The sequence below is a fragment of the Crocodylus siamensis genome, chromosome 5 (genome assembly GCF_052110815.1).
Source record: "Crocodylus siamensis isolate JL-2025a chromosome 5, ASM5211081v1, whole genome shotgun sequence".
In the NCBI taxonomy this organism is placed as follows: domain Eukaryota; kingdom Metazoa; phylum Chordata; order Crocodylia; family Crocodylidae; genus Crocodylus; species Crocodylus siamensis.
In genome coordinates this window covers 983,970-999,188 of record NC_143399.1, presented here as the reverse complement: position 1 = coordinate 999,188, position 15,219 = coordinate 983,970, and the positions used below count along the sequence as shown (strand labels likewise).

Below are 15,219 nucleotides of genomic sequence, written 5' to 3'. Positions count from 1 at the left end.
CCGCGGCCCCGGGCCCGGCCCCGCGGGCGCCGCCATGCCGCGCACCGCAGCGCGACGGCCGACGGGCGCCGGCCGGCTTGAGGGGAGCAAGCGCCGGCCAATCGGGCGGCGGGGCGGGGCAGAGCGCGGCCAATCCGAGGTGGTCGGCGGACGGGGGAGGGGCGCGCCGCCGGCCAATGGCGGGGCGCGGGGGTCTTGGCTCGGACCAATGGCAGGCCACGCCAGGACACAGTGCCGGAGCCAATCGGGCAGCAGGGGGGGGAGAAGGTCATGCCCCTCCTTGCCCACGCGGGACCCCGGGACTCACGCAGGTCCCCAGCGGGGTCACGCGGGAGACCAGAACCAGCCCGTCCCGCGTCGGCTGGGGACCCACCGCCCCACTGTGCCGCGGCCCCACCAGCCCCCCGCCGCACCTACGTGGATCCCCCGCCCCGCCGGCCGTGCGCGTCCTCCCTGCGCTCTCGCTTGGGCCGCAACAACTCCCTTCCTCCGTCCTTTCATCGCGCTGCGTCCTCAGCCGTCTGCGCGCAGGTTGCTCCTGTCCGCCGTCTTGCAGACGCAGAGACGTGCAGCTACGCCACTCCCTCCAAAAAAGTGGCCCCCCCATCCTTGCTCTTTTACCCTCCTCACTCACCCGGTGCTGCAGGGCTGGCGTCCTGGCCTGCGTCGGCACCTTCTCGCCCCTCGGCGTGGGAGCCTTTTCAGCTCCTACCATCTCGGGCTTGTCAGGGCTCCGTCCGATTCCAAACCCCAGCTAAAACACCGGTGACTTTGCAGACACCTCCTCCCGCCTTTCCAAAAACAAAAACAAGAATACTTTGCAACTGCATCATCTGATTCTGCAAAGCAGTCAGGAATGCAGGTCTTGCTGTCTAGCGAGTGCCTGTCTTGCCACGCCAAGCAACAGCTGCTGCGCTGGCAGCACACAGCGGCATCAGGCTGCCTGCAAGCCTCAGAGGGCACTCCTCCACGCCCGGGCTGGCAGTCCCACTGGCCCCACCTGGGACGGCTGACCGCACTCTGACCTGGAACCTCCAGCAGGAAACGGGGATGGGCGCGTTAGGCTGTATTTGCTTTGGGACCAACAAGCATCTGCAGCATGAGGCAGAGAACGTGCCCGGCCTCAGAGCCAGGCTGATAGTTCAGCTGATGCCAGAGAGGCCCCTAATTCAACCCCCAGCTACAGAGTTGGGCACTGTCGCTCATGGGCTAAGGAAGAGGAATTCCCTCCACTGCCAGAAGTCTGTGGCGTGTGTCATGCTGAAGGTCAGCTGATACCGTCAAAACAGTCTCTCATGCCATACAATTAATCAGTGCTGAGACTCAGCTCTCCAAAAGCTAACGAGAGTGAAAACTAGAACCTTACATTTGTCATTAGCCAGCTAATCCGACCCAAACCACAGGAGAGGCAGGTCTGCTGAGCATTTATACTCCTCGCAGGGGAGGCCAGGGGAGCCCACCACACCTGAGGGCAGCCAGCGAAGAGCCCGAGCGCGGCTTGGGAAGCCCGGAGGGTGCGAGTTTCTGAAGACGCAGAAAGGGGCCTGTCATCATCACAGCCCTGCAGCAACCAGAGCAGCGCGCTCCCAGAAGGATGCAGCCAGACATGCTTCGTGGGGCTGTGACCAAGGGGAGGAAAGGCTTCGTAGCTGCTGCGCAGCTCAGAGACCGCGCGCAGGGAGGACGGCTGTCCCTTCCTCGGTCTCCAGCCGCGCAGCTTCAGCTCCCACAGGCTCCGTGGGTGACCTCCTTTTGACACAGGTGCAGATGAGCAAGAGGCTAGTTAGTTAAGACAGATAGTGACAGGGCTCTGGCTTGTCATTCTGGAAACTCTACTCCACATGATCAGGTGTCAGCACGCTGGAAAGCACCCAGATTTCCTGCCAGGCTGGATACCAAGGAGGGATGCGCCGTCCACCCGTGGAGAACAGGTGCTCCAAGCACCCCTCTGCAGGGAGCTGCCGACACACCCCGGCACGAATTAGGGCAATGATTAGTGGAGTGATGTAGCTCAAGTAATAGGGCTTTAGTTTGAACATGTTCCCACTTAGCTTACACATTTTCTCCTCAAGCAGATGTCACACTGCATGTTGCTAGGCGATTGACAGCTGGGGAGTAATTAAGTCTGATTAAATCCCACCATATTGCCCTGCTGCTTTTCCAGAACTCTCTGGAGCTTTTTGGTTCAAAGTGACCAAGTGAAAAGGAGAAATTGTAAATGAGCCCTGGCTGACAGAACGAGATCTGCACAGTGCAGGGTGCCTTCCAACAGCCAAACGGCCCCCAATCCTGCAGGTTTCTCCTCTTTGCTAACTGAGTGAGTTACCTCCCGAGTACTCACATCAGCTGCCAGATGCGTGCAAACCATTGTAGATCTCCCTGTTCGGAGGCCACACTGCTCCCCTTGCAGCTCCTGTGTCACAGAAACTTTCTCTCTCAGGGTCATGCTCAGAGGGTGGTGGTGGATGGGTCATATTTGACCTGAGGGTAAGTGGGCAGCGCTGTCCCCCAGGGCTCGGTCCTTGGGCCCGCGCTGTTCAATCTCTTTATCAGCAATTTGGATGACAGGGTGAAAAGCAATCTGTTTAAATTCGCTGATGATACCAAAATTTGGGGTGAGGTGAGCACGCTAGTAGGGAGGGAATTACTGCAGCAAGACCTGGATAGGTTGCAGGGGTGGGCTAACAAAAACAGGATGCGTTTTAATACTGACAAGTGCAGGGTGCTACATGAGGGCAGTAGTAACCAGCAGCACACTTATAAGATGGGAAACTCCCTTCTTGAGAGCACGGAGGCAGAAAGCGATCCTGGAGTCATTACTGACTTCAAGATGAACATGGGCCGGCAGTGTGGGGACACGGTCAGGAAGGCCAACCGCACCTTGTCGTGCATCCACAGATGCATCTCGAGCAGGTCCGGGGAGGTGATCCTCCCCCTCTGTGCGGCACTGGTCAGGCCGCAGCTGGAGTACTGCGTCCAGTTCTGGGCGCCGCACTGCAGGGGGTGTGTGGACAGCATGGAGAGCGTCCAGAGGCCGCTCGTATGATCAGAGGACAGCAGGGCAGGCCCTATGAGGAGAGGATACAGGGCCTGAACCTGTTCAGCCTCCACAAAAGAAGGCTGAGGGGGACCTAGTGGCCTGTTACAGACTAGTCGGGGGGACCAGCAGGCACTGGGGAGTCGCTGTTCCCCCGAGCACGGACAGGAGTGACCAGGAATAACGGCCACAAGCTGGCAGAGGGGAGATTCAGACTAGATATCAGGAGGCGCGACTTCACGGTCAGGGCGGCTAGGGTCTGGGACCAACTTCCAAGAGAAGGGGTGCAGGCTCCTGCCCTGGGGGGCTATGAGAAGAGGCTGGATGAACACTTTGCTGGGGTCGTTTGACCCCAGTACTCTTTCCTGCCATGGCAGGGGGTCGGACTAGATGATCTGCTCAGGTCCCTTCCGACCCTAGAAACTATGAAACTATGATAATATACCCAAGAGGTCCCTGCCCTCTGAACTGCGTGCTAACAAGTCAGATTGATATTAATACACTTTGTATTTGATGTTAACAACTCGGCACCTTCTGCCCAGGCATTAATAATCTACCTCCCCAACTCAAGATGAATGTGGAGCTATTGCACAGGCAGCTCTTAGCCAGCTAATCTGTTCAAGCACGTGCTAGCATTTTTGATTTGTCCCTCCCCTTTCCTCACTTATCTGTCTTGCCCAACTGCTACGTCTTATCTTTTAGACTGTAAGCTCCCTGGGGCAGTCTCGCTGTGCTGTGTCTCTACAGCACCGGGTACATCAGGGCCACAGGGCTGGTGCTGTGAGGTATTACAGCAAGAGAAACATTAGATAACAGCAGCGACCATTCTGCATAAATAACAAGTTTTGCTGGGCAGTACGAAAATGAAGAATGGTTCCATTCCCCAGCTGGTGCAGTTTAGTACCTGAACAAGCCACCCACAGACTGGCGTTGTCTACCAGGCCCTGCTTCCCAAAGTCCTTCACAGACCGAGATGGTAAGTCCGGCAGGGACCAAGAGACCATCTCATCTGAGCACTGCTACGTCATCCAACAGCAGCTGGCCACTCCGTATTGATCCTGAGCAATGTCCTCCAGAAAAGCACTGGTGCTTAGTAAAAGGACACCAAGAGAAGGCAAATCCACCACTTCCTTGAGTACTTTGTTTCATAGTTTCATAGTTTCATAGTAGCTAGAGTCGGAAGGGACCTAGGTAGATCATCTAGTCCGACCCCCTGCCTTGGCAGGAAAGAGCACCGGGGTCAGATGACCCCGGCAAGGTGCTCATCTAACTTCCTTTTAAAAATCCCCAGGCTAGGAGCCTGCACCACTTCCCCTGGAAGCCGGTTCCAGGCCCTAGCCACACTGACTGTGAAGTAGCGCCTCCTAATATCTAATCTAACCCTACCCTCCGCCAGCTTGTGACCGTTATTCCTGGTCACTCCTGGCAGCGCACGGGGGAACAGGGACTCCCCCAATACCTGCTGATCCCCCCTGACCAGTTTGTAGCAGGCCACAAGGTCCCCCCTTAACCTTCTCTTGTGGAGGCTAAACAGGTTCAGGTCCCGTAGCCTCTCCTCATAAGGCCTGCCCTGTTGTCCCCTGATCATACAAGTGGCCTCCTCTGGACCCTCTCCATGCTGTCCACATCCCTCCTGAAGTGCAGCACCCAGAGCTGGACGCAGTACTCCAGCTGCGGCCTGACCAGTGCCGCATAGAGGGGGAGGATCACCTCCCTGGCCCTGCTCGAGATGCATCTGTGGATGCATGACAGGGTACGGTTGGCCTTCTTGACAGCTTCCCCACACTGCCGGCCCATGTTCATCGTGGAGTCAATGACGACTCCAAGATCCTTTTCCGTCTCCGTGCTGGCAAGAGGGGAGTTCCCCAACCTGTAAGTGTGGTGCCGGTTCTTCCTCCCCATGTGCAACACCTTGCACTTATCAGTGTTAAACCCCATCCTATTCTCATCCGTCCACCGTTGCAACCTGTCAAGGTCTGTCACCCCCTGTACTGTGCTAGAAATCTGTGCCTCATTTCCCACCTGAATTTGCCTGGCTTCTACCACCAGCTACTGGTTTTTGTTGCATTTTTTGTGGCTGGAGTAAAGGATGCGCGTGTCCCTAGTATTTTCCCCACCCCCACCCCCATTTTAAGGTACTTGTAAGTGTAGCAGTGTAATTTAGCTTATCAACAAGACTGAGAGGTGAATAAATTGTTGTGAGATTATTCAACATCTGCAGCATCCTTTTTGAGCTGTGGACACCAGAGCTGGGTACCGTCTCCTAGTATCGGTCTTGCCACCCCCTGCCTGTCCTCGGGCCACCCAGGGATGACATTCGCCCCCTTTCACGCTGTGTGTTCTTTGCAGCCCCGCTCCAGACTCTTTCCAAGGCCCCATTCCCAGGTCAGTCTCCTCCTCGGCAGTCCCGTTTCCATGCATTCCTTTCACAAAATGAATAGCTTTGCACTTGTCTATCAAAACCACATTTTCTTGGTAGGAACCCAAACTTACCAACCAGTCTGGACTGCTTGGTAGGACTGTCCTGGCCTCTACACACATCACCGCAAGTCCCTCATCCACTTAACAGCAGTGAATTTCCAGTTACTTTGAGATGACTGGTGAAAAACAGGATTAAGGAGTACAAGGGGCAAGGGTTCTTGTGACGTCTTGTATTGGACCAGCTGTATAATTAGGAGAGATGCTGGACAAGCTTTCAGGCACAACGTGCCCTTCTTGCATAGCTGGCCCAATAAAAGATATCACAAGCAAACCTCTTACCTGTCATGCACATCCTGGGCCACGGCGGCTACCACAGTCCAACCCAACCTACTGCACAATGCGAGGCCTGAAACAGAGCCTTGCAGGCGTCCCCTACAAAACCTCCACGGGTACCTGCCTGAGGTCTCAGCAAGACAGGCTGGGCCCCTTTTGACATGTGCCTCATTGACACGGGGAAGCACGAATTGACTTCATGTGGGACGGTCACGCTGTGCAGTTTCACACTTTAGCACCAGCCTCAGTATGTGACAACTCCGGGGCTACCCCTTTCCATCCAAACCTGCTGAAAAATGAAATCGGGCTTCCCTGGCTAATTCTGCTCTCCGTAAAACCACGCAGCTGAGCTTTAATTATATTCCCAGCTTGTGTTCACAGAATCTGGTGTCTGGGTTTTAATGACTGCCCAGGGCAGATGTCAAGTTCACCGGCTCCTCTTGTTTTCTGAACACTGGCGCAAGTCTTTCAGTCCTCTGGACTTTCCCCAGGTTTCCAAGATTTATTAAAAGCAAGCATCACTGGACCAGCGATCTGCTCAGCAGCTCTAGGACACTGAAGTATAAGCTATGCCCTGCAATGCATTTCTAGGATTTTCAAGGGGAAAGCCCCCTTCCCTTCGCCCTTAACCCTGCCCGTCATGGGTTCTCCCACAGTGTCTATCTTCCTTCATCCATTATTTATACACACCTCAAATTCTAATCTCTCTTGCGTTCTAACAAGTTCCCCTTTTTCCGCTTCTTACGTGTTGCTTTTTTCATTTCTAAATGCTACCCTTGACTTCCCCGACGAGCCTGGATGGGCTGCTCCCCCAGACTGAGCTCTCTCCATTGTGGCTTCTTGTCCATGTTCTCACATTTCTTAAAGGGCCCCAATGCTTTCATTCACAGTTTTTCTACCTAATTTTCCGCCCCCCCCCCCCCCCGAGTCTTATTTCACCTAGCAGTTTCTTCAGCTTTAGAAAGGTAGCCAACTATGAAAGCACCAACTATGCCCAAGTATGCACATACACACACTCCTCAGTATATGCAAACCAGGCCGTGGTCACTTCTCTTTTGCACTGCTGCCAACTTCCACAGCGCAGTGATTGTCTCCGACACAGCCAGGCTGGAGAGTCATCATCTCATCCTGGGTGCAACACCGTGTGTTGAGAAAGCGTCGCCCGCAGCACTTAGAAGCAGTCCTGGAGTTCGACTGCTGCCGGCATCGGGCTGCCCCCTTTCGTCTCCCGAACCGCAGCACCTGCCGCAGCATTTGTTTCCTTCCAGACGCGCAGGACGGCTCGCCCGCAGCTTCCCGCCCAGCCCTCCCGGGTCTCGTCCGGGTGCGCGCCGACATCGGCCCGCTGAAGATGCCGCATTTCTGCCCCGGCTGTTACCAATGCAAAGCCGCGCCCCCAGCCCCCTTACCCGTCCCTCGCCCTCGCGCGCTGGGACCGGCTTCGCGGCGTCTTCTCGGGCCCTCTCCCGAGGCGGTCTGCCAGGACCAGCGGAGCCCGGTGAGCCTGCTCGTCGCTGCCTCGCCGCGGGCGGGGCGCGGGGGCGAGTCTCGCGCGCCATCAGGGACGCGGGGCTCGGCGTCCCTGCGGGCGGAGGCCGCCGCCGCACCCGGGAGCCGGCGCGGGGCGGGAGCGGCCCCCCCCGGCGGCGGGCGGCGGGCCCGCACCGGGCTCCGGGGGGCTGCTCCGGCCCTCCCGCCCTCGTCCCTCGCAGGGCACGCGGCACGTCGCGGGGGCCCCACGCGTGCCGGCGGGCGCGAGGCGCCGGCCCGGGGGCAGCCGCAAGCCAGCCCCGCAGCGGCCAGCCCCGCAGCTGCTTCCCGCGTGCCAGCGAGGTCCCGGGTGGCCCCTCCCGCGGCCGCACCGCCGCTGGCTCGACCCCTCGGGGCTTTCGGGCCAGCGAGGCCCAAGAAACCAGCCGAGGCTCAGATGCCGCCTCTTCACGTCCTAGCGACCCCACTTGGCACGGACACCTCCCTGGCCCTGGCCCTGCCCCGGGGACCCTTTCCCTGCTTCATCACGCGGCCGTCCCCGCAAAAGACGCACGCGGGGGTGCCGCGCTCAGTTCCACCCCTTAAGGCTCCCACTCGGGGCCTGCGCGGACAAAGAGGTCTCTTTCCTACAGCTGGCCCAGCAAACGCTGCCCGGGTCTGGAAGCAAAACTGTGAGGCTTCTTTCCAGCTCAGGCATCGCCACCAACGACTGCGGCTGGGACTCAGCTGATTACGCTGATGGTATAAAACCTGACAAGGATCCAGCAGCTCCGACGCCTGGAACTGTTCCCTCTCTGCAGGCCGGGCACCACCGGGCCCAACGCTGGACACAGGGCGGCAGGAAGAGGGGGCTTTGTCCAAAGCACGGGAGAAGCACGGAAGAAAGCTCCTGGCAGGGAGAGGGGAGAGTGCCCAGGAGAACTGGCACATGCCTTGGGCATTGCAGTGTTTAGGGGAAGGTGCGGGGGGCTGTGAAATAGGGGGCAGGAGGAAGGAAGGGGTTAACAGACCAAGGGCTGGGGCAGGGAAGGAGAAAAGGAAAAAAGCGCACCCCCAGCACACGTGTGCCCACATGCCTAGCACGTGTGTGCCCACGCGCCTCGCCTGGTACCCATCTGGGCACGGCCCCCTCCGCATCCTGTCCTGTGTGCCCCGCACACCCTGCCCCGACTCCCCCACTCTGGCCTCTCAGTGTCATCAAGTGAGACTTTCACGTCCCAAACGGATTTGCACCTCCAGCAGAAGCAGCACCCGCCGAGCAGCCTGGAGCGTGCAAAGGGGGTGACCCGAGAAGGGATGGGGCGGCGCAGAGACGTGGGGTAGCTTAGTGCAGGGAAAGTACCAGGTTTGGAGGAACCAAGCGGGGGCTCAGGCGGCTGTCAGGATCAATGTCCTGAGACCGAGAGCGACCTGTAGGGAAGCCACCGAAGCCCAGCACCTGCGGCATTCACAGCCGGGGCATTACAGCGAGGACAAGTCCTAGGAGACAGATGGGGCAGGCTCTCAGGCCCTCGTCATCTCCAACTGCTGCAAAGGCAGCCGGGGGCAATTTTACACCTTCTTAGCAAAAAGAAGAACAGGCAGAAGAGGCAGAAACAGCAGATATGGCTGAGCCTGCCGTGGATCTGCTACACTGAAATGCTTTTGGATCAGCGGGCCCAGATCCGTGGCACCTCCGGACAGTCGGCGGAGGAGCTCTCTGCGTCACTCATGCTCCTTCAACGAACTTGGAAACCCTGGGCAATTCCAAGGGCTGCCAAGGACCCCCTCCATTGCTGGGGGGAAGAGGAAAGCCCAGGGAGCGGCAGTCATGAGCCAAACATCAGCCCAGGGTTTAATAACAGAGCAGCAGCTCAGGATGCTGCCAACGAGGCGTGGGAGGCTAGGAGTGCGATTAATGCCAGGCAATGAGGCCTCAGGCAAGGCTGGCCATGTGAAGCAGGCATGCTGGCTTTTTTTTTTTTTGGACAGAATTGCAGGTCAGGGTGAGAGGCAGCTCTGCTGATCCAGGGAAGGCATTTGGATTAAAACATTTGCATGATCAAGCACTAATAGGGTACACATTAGATGGATTCAGACCCGGCAGAGTGCAATTTGCAATAGGGAGGCATTAGCAAGTGGGGCCAACGTTAGCAGAGTTGCCCCCCTGGGATAGGTCCTGGTCAAATACCACTTAATACTTCCACTGCCGATCAGGACGATAATGCCAGATCGCTGCTGGGAAGGTCTCCAGCTGACACAGGCTGGTGCTGCAGTAAGTACAGGAGAGATGCATTAGTGTCAGCGAGCTCTGAATCACCTTTACATTTATATCTGGTTAAATGCGTTTTAATGCAGCAAAATGCCATGCCTTGGGGGGAGGCAGAGACTGCTGGGGAAGGGCTATCGCCGATAGCCATCTTGGCATGTGCCAGGCCCTGCACTGGCCTATGTCAATCGGGAATGGCGTGCGCAAATCCACATGGCCATTTCTCAGACAGGGCAGGTTCGCCACGTCTGCTCCCTCAGCCAGATCGTAGGACCCCAGGGCAGCCGGGCTCTCCAGAGGTCACGTCTGGTCCGACTCTGGGCAGGATCAGCCCCATCCAGACCTGTGCCAGACACGTCCTGCTCTGACCTGTTTCTGTCACTGCAGCCCTGCCCTGTGCACATTGCCCAAAGGCACCCAGAGCCCCTGGCCCTGCCCCAGATGCCAGGGGACAAGGGCTGGCAGCATCCTGCCAAAGCAAGGACGGTTAAAATGCCCTTGAGAGATCCCAGGTCAGGCCGTGACCCCGCTACAGAGGAAGGCAAAAACCGCCTGCAGCCCCTACCAGTCTGACTGGGGGAAAATCCCTTCCTGACCTCAAATACGATGTCAGTCTGACCCTGAGCGCAGGGGCAAGACCCTCCAGCCAGGCCCCTGCGGGTTGGTCCCAGCAGGAGCATCGGCCTAGCACAGCCCCATCTCCAGCCTGGGCTGCAGCAGCACCAGCACCAGCGCCTCTCCGGGAGGGGAAACCCCCGATATCTGTAGCAACAGGAGAGGAAAAGATTCCTTCCCGGCCCCACGCAACAAGCAGCAAAGCCCAGGAAGCACCAGACACGGCTTCCAGCGCTTGTTCTTTCAGCGCTCTCCAGACAGCTGCTCCCAGGTCAACCCTGCGCAATTTCTTCCAGTGGTGGGGTCCCATCCCTTCCCCGGGCATCTAGTCCATGGCCTCCCTGCTCCAGCAGCGAAGAAATGTTCCCGGAGAGCCAACCTAAGCCTCCTTTGCTGCAACTTCAAGCTGCTGGTCCGCGTCCTGCTCCCTGCAGCAACACAAGGAAGGAGTCTCTCTCTCTCTCTCTCTCTCCTTTATGGCAGCTCTTCAGGGATTTGCAGACTTACGTCCCCCGTCAAGCTGCACGTGCCTGCTTCCTTTGGCCTCTCCTTGCAGGGCTGTCTTCCAAGCCCTTGATCATTTTTAATCACCCACCTCTGGACCCTCTCCAACTCCTCCACGTCCACGTGCGCGTCCCAGCACGGAGGGACTCGGGGACTGCCCGCCTTGCCCAGTGGGGAGCTGAGACAAGCGGTCCACGAATCCTTGGCAGAGAGCAGTAGCTGCCCAAGCTGCCGCTCCAGCGAGAAGCCACTCGAGACCAGGCCTGCACCAGGTAATCACAGACATTTAGGGATAAAATCCCCAAGTTTAGTAATTCAGGAGACTACTGCAAGGGACCTGGGGAGACTAAACAGAACAGGAAGGTTTCAGCCACTTCCCTCTCGCCAGCCGGGGCTGGCTTCACCGCCCACCGCAGGAATCACGGCCGTCTCCTGGCCCCAGCAGCCTCCACTTCTCTGCTGCCCTCGGCACGTGGCCTCTGCCCCCCGGCTCCAGGCTCCTCCGCGCAGTCCCCGCAGGGCCGGCTCCCTCCATCCGCTCTCGGGGGCTCTGCCCTGGCCGGCTCCGTGGTCTCCGCACGCGCACAAGCCAGCTCCCACCTTGTATCTCCTCCTCCCCAGCTCTCAGGACAGGGATCCTCGCAGCCCGTCCAGTGCAATTAGCCAGACACCCCCAGGCCTTCTGCAAACTACCCATTAACCTTTCCCTGCCAGAACAAAACCCATCCCAAAACAGGCACTTTTAACATCGGGCATCCCAGCCCACGACAGGCGCGTGACGGCAGCAGAAGGTCCCTGAGCTCTGCACAGGGCGGCGTGAGCGTGACTCGGACGTCTGCCCCGGCGACTCATTTCCCCTGGGCCTGACCACAAGCGGAGCTGGATCCGGCAGAGACGCAACATTTCCGAGGAAGCTGCATCTGCCCACAGCCGCGAGCAGGGAGGGAAGGAGGAGTGTTCCTCCGAGGCGTCCACGTGAGCTGCGGCCTCTCAGGGAGGCCGCGTCGGGGGCTGCTCCATCCAGGGCCCGCGCAGCGAGGCGGGCAGCTCTCCCGCGTGCGGGTCACGGAGCCCGTTCGGGGTGCACGCCCAAGGGATGGAGCCCACGGCGGAGGTAAGGCCACGGGGACGGGAATACGAAGTGCGCGTCGTTACAGCACTTCTGTCAGCAACTTCGCCGCAGACCGCACGTGGCCTGGGCACAGCAGCCCAGCGCAGCCAGGCCGGCACGGCTCTCGGGAGGGCACAGCTAGTCCCACCTGCTGCTCTGGGCAGCGCCGTCCCCATCCGAGCCCCCCAAACCACTACCCGTCTAGCCAACAAGTCCCAGGCATCGTGCCCAAAACGCCCCCAGCTGCACCAGGGGAAGCAGGGGGCTGCGGGGGCTGCCAAGGACGGGAAGGAGGTGGTTCAAATAGGCCTCCAGGCCGAGACCCCTGGCCTGAAATGCTCCCAGCTGGGCCCGTTCAGCCGGCCCCATGGCCCTTGCCCTACACGCCGGTGCGGGTTACTGGACTGCGAGTCTCCCCCTCGTCCGCTCAGGCTGGTGCATGCCACAGGCAGCCCCCATGCCCTCCCCCGGGAGGAACTCCCAGAGGGACCAAGAGTCCCCCAGCTTGCCCCCGCTTGCACCGAGCTGTGTACATGCAGCACCAGGCCACGGCCCCAGTGCGAGCGACATTGGCCCCCCAGGCTGCTCCCATGCACACGCCCTGGCCAGGCCCCGAGAAAGCCTCAGTCCTACCCCGGGCACCACGCTGGGTCCCCCGCGGCCAGCGCTGTCCACACAGCAGCACGTGCGTCCTCCCCGGGCCACCTCCTGCAGCTCAGCCCCGCGCCCGGCTCTGACCCCCGAGGGACGGGAAATCCTCGCAGAGGAGCAGCGTCACTACCGTGAAGGACGTCTGAACAAGCCTGACTTGCGTGGGCCCCATCGTGCCCGTCCCCGTCTCTCCTGCTGCCCCTGCCCTGTCTCCCTCCAAAACCTAACTCCAAAACGGGCACCTGGACACCGGGCAGCTTCCCTCTGCTACCAGCCTCAGGCCAGCGGACCCAGGAGCTGCCCCCTCTCCCACGCCATGGTCCTCGCTCCCCGGAGCAAGCTGCAAGAGAGGCACCTGGATTTCCCCACGGCGGATTTAAGGTGCACTGTGCCATTGCATTTGCAAGGCCAGGGCCTGTCCCAGACCAGCATCCTCTGCACGACGCAGGAGAGCTCCGGCTAGCAAGCGTCTAGGCCCCCGGCCTGGCCGGCTGGCGCTCTTCCCACTTGCTGCCGTTCAGTGCTTTCCCCCGCTAACAGTTGCCAACGTGCACCTTGCAGAAAACAGCTGCTTCAGCCCAGCCCAGGGCTTCGCTAAGGGGGTCACAGACACAGCAGCGGTGCCCACAGAGCGGTTGTGCCTGGCGCCGTCGGCCACCACACGCAGCTCCGCCGAGGGCCAGTTGCCGCCCGCCAGGTTTTCTTGTTCGTGACTCGCAGGCACCGGAAACCCCCCGTGCCAATGGAGCCAGGCACTGCATCCGCGGGCACCGACGCCCCATGCGTGCACGCTCCGGCAGACAACGCCACCTTGCCTGCCCCGGTGCCGAGCTCTGCCTCACCCGTGCCAGCGCTCCCCTCGGCGCAGCCAGCCTGGCCACGGCTCAGAGACGCTCGCACCGTCCCTCGTTCGTCAGCACAGGCGGGACTAAAAACGTCCCAGGAGCTGGCCGACAGCAGGCGTGCTGGAGCCGTCACCCCGGCAGCTCTTTGGAGAGCGAGTGCTATGCCAGGGCAGAGCGAGCCCCGAGGAGACCCTCTGGGCAGGGGGCACCTGGGTGAGCGCAGCAGCTGCAGGCCCCACCTGCCAGCCGGTGCAGACCTTGCAGCCGGCTCTCCTGCCCCCCGGGAGGAGGTTAGCTGGCCTGTGGCAGGAAGGGGAGGCTGGTGCGGGTGCTCAGGTTACCTGTGCCAGCCAGGAGCGTGCCAAGCCCTGCACCCGGCTGAGAGCAGAGTGGTGGGGGTGACGCAGGCTGCCAGGAGCAGGGGATGCTCGCGCCTGGGGTACGTGGCGCGAGGCGAGGCGGTCTCCGGGCAGCGAGGCGGTGGCAGCACTGTGGGGGCCTGGGTTCTGCGCCCGGTGTCCCCCTCCTAGGGTGCTTGGGGGCCAGGATGGCAAGAGCAGCCTGTGTGTGCATAGCATGGACACAGCCCTGGCAGGGGGGCAGTGCGGGGAAGCAGGGCATGAGGGGCTTCAAGACGGAGCAAGGCCGAGCCCCGGGAGAAGCGTCCTCCCTGCCAAGACAGCAGCACGAGTTGCCCGGTCGCCCTCACAGGAGGGTCCGTGCAGAGGCTGGACGGGGGTCGGGACAAAGCAGGCTGTCCTGGTGCAGGGGCCGGTCCATGCCCCTTGACGGACTGCCCTGGGCGTCATTGCCCACCCCCGACTCTGCCCCACTCTAGCAGGGCCTGCGGGCCTCAGTGCTGGGGGGTCCCGGGGGGAGCCCTGTCCATGGTGCATCCTGGGGACGTCACCCAGAGCCGGCCAGCGTGGCCTTGGTGCAGGCAGACGCCAGGAGGCTGCAGCCTCAGTCCAGAGCCCCGGCCACGAGTGCCACGCGTGCACCTCGGCCCCCCGGGCGCGGCGCTGCCCGGCAGAGCAGCCTGCGCGCAGGCGGCAGTGGGGCCCTCCCCACGGCCTGCGCCAGCGCGGGCAGCAGCGTCTCCCGCGCCCCCGCGGCCGCCAGGAGCAGAAGCAGCAGGTTGCTCTGGCCTGCGGCCGCAGCGCAGGCTCCGGAGGGGGGAGCGCCCACCCGCTTCCAGCAACGACAGCGCTCGCACGTGTGGCGCCAGCAGTGGTGAAGCTGCCTCCCGGGGCGGCCCCCCAGCACCGTGCTGCACACATACCCCAGGGGATACCCCAGCCCATCTGCCCCTCGCCATCCTTGCGCCTCCAGTCACCACAGCTAGCCCCAGGCACCGACCTCGGCGCCCAGGCTGCAGGCCGAGGCCTCCGCACAGCCGCAAACCCACAACAGCAACGCTTCCTGGCTGCAACCGCCGACCGACGCCCACGGACACCTGCCACCGCGCTCGGGTAAGACCGCAGCTGTGGGGCAGCCGGCGCAACCGCCACCCAGATGGAGCGCGGCGCGGCGCGGCGCGGCCGTCACCCCTACCCGCGGCCGCCCGCCCCCGCCAGATGTTCCCAGCACCCTCACCCCCGACACACCCACGCACACAGCCCCAACCTGTCCGCCTGCACAGCCTCCCCCCACGTATCAGAGCCCACACCGAGCCCCCGGCCACGTGGGCCATGACCCTGTGGGACCCTCCTGTGCAAGCGAGCTGGAATCGCGTCCCGCAGGCAGGCAATGGCTCGGCCAGGCCGTGCCAGAGCTCGGAGCAGGGCTGCCCCGCGCAGCCTCATGGCTGACGCCGCTCCGGACAAAGCCGACAACCCCTGCCCCCAGGCAGCGACCAAGCACCGCCCGGGTGCAGTGCCGTCAGCAGGCCAGGCAAAGCCCCCTCCAAGGCCAGCAGGCTCCCCCAGGGCACAGGTCCCGGACCCCCAGGACGGCCCTCTCC

At 61.2% G+C, this 15,219-nt stretch overlaps 1 protein-coding gene across 5 annotated transcripts in view; it reads right to left on the bottom strand.

The window, feature by feature from the left end:
- Positions 1-15,219, bottom strand: part of ST3GAL3 (ST3 beta-galactoside alpha-2,3-sialyltransferase 3) — a 278,014-nt gene that overhangs the window by 261,147 nt on the left and 1,648 nt on the right. For 3 of the 5 annotated variants that reach the window (XM_090046548.1, XM_090046553.1, XM_090046554.1), the window contains exon 1: positions 2-97. The exons of 1 other annotated variant lie outside the window; for it this stretch is intronic. The gene's annotated coding sequence lies outside the window, so the exon portion shown is untranslated. Of the gene's footprint in view, position 1; positions 98-15,219 lie in introns of those variants that run through there. One more of the 5 variants, XM_090046549.1, reaches the window with a different exon arrangement.